At 35.3% G+C, this 2,570-nt stretch overlaps 2 pseudogenes; both read right to left on the bottom strand.

Annotated features, from left to right (window-relative positions):
- Positions 1-243: 243 nt before the first annotated feature.
- On the bottom strand, positions 244-1,406 carry LOC114888067 (annotated as a pseudogene).
- A 344-nt stretch (positions 1,407-1,750) lies between these two features.
- Positions 1,751-1,833, bottom strand: LOC114888441 (annotated as a pseudogene).
- Positions 1,834-2,570: the final 737 nt, after the last annotated feature.

Genomic DNA, 2,570 nt, shown 5'->3' with positions numbered 1-2,570 from the left:
CCACTTACCCTATGAAAAACTCACTCCTTCTGTCCTAGAAACAAAATGTGGAATGTTGGCTTTCCTATTGTTTTTATCCTTGCTCTATATCTCTTCAATTCTCTTCTCTATTGCTCAGAGATGGACAGGAGAATTTTGGCATTTTTAAAAGATACTTATATGGATGAACTTTATTGAAAGTGAATACACAGAGATATTGCAGCATGCAATATCTTCTCAATATCAAATGCTGGGTGATTCTTTTCAATTTATTATGAAGAACATAATCTGCTTATAGTAGTAGTTATTTATTTTTGTTGAGGTTTCTCTGCTTTTCTGCCTGCTCCATGATCTTTTCTTCCATATAAAGATGTGCTCTTCTATTTCCTGAATTAAGATCTGGACACAGGGATCAGCTTGGTTCAACAGCTTAATTTCTTTGACAGACTGAGGCATTTCACTTGGGTGTTTTGGTCCAACAGCAACCTTCACAATAAGGGTGCTTCAAAGTTGAGTGATATAAATGGCGGGCAGGATGACAAGTTGCACAGTGCTGCAGATTTCAACACAAAGTCTTGTTGGCATTCTATTAGCACATTTCCTAGAAGTACCTCTTCTAGGTCTCCCAGCTCGCTTCCTAGCAGAAGATACAGGTTCTCCTGATTACAGTATGCCATGTGGGGAACTTGGGAAAGGTCATCTACTGGAGTTGAGAAGCCTAAAGATACACACTACAGAAACTCAACAGAACTGTATTTGGGCCCCAAGACAAAATTTTCTTTCCCCTTTGAGCCACGCCACTGAATACTCGAACAAATACAATGAAAGACCCTTAGTTGTTTCATTCCCGGAGCACAGGTTTAGAGGTCATACTCTCCACCTGCTGCTCATCATCTTTTGGCTCTTCTACCTTTGGACTTGTTTCAAGAGGACGCCCATACTGGATGGGCTCCAAGGATGCCTGCCCCTGTGCTGCTACAAGCTTCTTCATGTGCCTTAGCCTTGCATGCTCACGCCTCTGAGCGATTTCTTTTTGAATGGACAGTCTTGGCTTATTCTAAGGCAAAGCCTTAGCATCAATTGCAAACATTCTGGAAACAAAGATAGTAACTAGAGCAGTATCTTCATTTCCATATTTCATAAAAGCTGCTTTAGTGTCTGGGTTTTGGTGAAAGAGAGTTAAGCTGTGCACATCATCTTGTTTTCTTTTCTCTCTCAGCTGTAATATCCAGGGGACTAGGAAGTTTCTCAAACACTGTAACAAGAACAGCATGGGATATGGGTAGGCACTGACTGCAGATGGCATTAATTTGAACTTAAGGATCTGAATGTCATGCCACATGAGCTCCAATTTTTAATCCTAAAGAAGTCACCGTTTTATCAACTTTTTCTTTGTCATTTTTCAAGACAGCATCACACAAATTCCATATATTTTAAAGAGTCAAGTCTTCAAGTAAAGGCTTTCTTTAAACCTTTTAGAAAGGTTTCTTTCCTTTTACCTAAAATCCAGGTGACAAACTTTCAATCTCTCTTTTTAGAAAACACACATATTCACACACATACATACACTTGGCTAATGGGAGAGTAAACCACACTCTACTCCAAAGCTTGTACACTGACTACACTAACAGTGCACTTGTGTCTCCCTCTCTTCCACACTCACTCTGACTTTTTTCCTGCCCGGTATTTTTTATGGAGCCTGGAAATTTAGGGAATATGTCATGATCACCTCTTAGTCTTAATGAAATCTTCTGACTATGACTGACTCTCTCATTATTGGGAAAATTTTTCAATTAACAATAATCATGCATCGGATAAACCTCATTGGCTATGACACTGCCACTATGCAAAGCTGACTCTCTCATTATAAATGTGGCTTAGTTTGGGCAGTTCTTTGGCTCCAATTCTGATTCAATGTGAAAAATACTACTAAATATCCTGTTTTCTTATAATGATCAATAGGTATTCTGTCTTTTACTCTGGACTATTCTAATTTGAATTTATATTCTAACTTTCTAAGTTTCTTGTATCCCAATTAATTATATTATTTGTTTTCTCTTGAAAGTTTGTGTTTCATGTAACCGTGAATGTTATGTATAATTTATGAATGTATTATTGTCATTAGCACTGGATTCTAGATCATCAGGTTGAATTTATAATATGTAATTTAATATGCTGGTATTTTTTCTTCCTCTTTGTTACTAGAATTATTATAGCACATAAACTGTTTAGTCTTCCCTTCTCTTAAACTGTACTTGACACAAACAGATATTTTAAGAAACTTTGGTATAATTTCTCTCTATCATATAAGGGGTTATCTGTAATTTTGATAAGTAAATATTATATATTTAGTTCCCAGAAATTATATATATATAATATATATATATATTAGTATATATTATATATATATATTTGTATAAGATACAAATTATACCTACATAGAAAGCACATACATATATACATAGATATAATTAATTTTCTCTTATTATAAGTAATTTTAACTTTTAGTTTACTTTTTAGGTAACAACATAGAGAATTGTATTTTCACATTGTTGCTGTTATTATCAACACTCTCCCCTTGAACATTTTGT

The sequence above is a fragment of the Monodon monoceros genome, unplaced genomic scaffold (assembly GCF_005190385.1).
Source record: "Monodon monoceros isolate NGI ecotype Baffin Bay Population unplaced genomic scaffold, NGI_Narwhal_1 Super_Scaffold_8, whole genome shotgun sequence".
NCBI classification, from domain to species: domain Eukaryota; kingdom Metazoa; phylum Chordata; class Mammalia; order Artiodactyla; family Monodontidae; genus Monodon; species Monodon monoceros.
The sequence above is the reverse complement of the archived record's forward strand: the minus strand, read 5'-3'. Positions and strand labels throughout refer to the sequence as shown.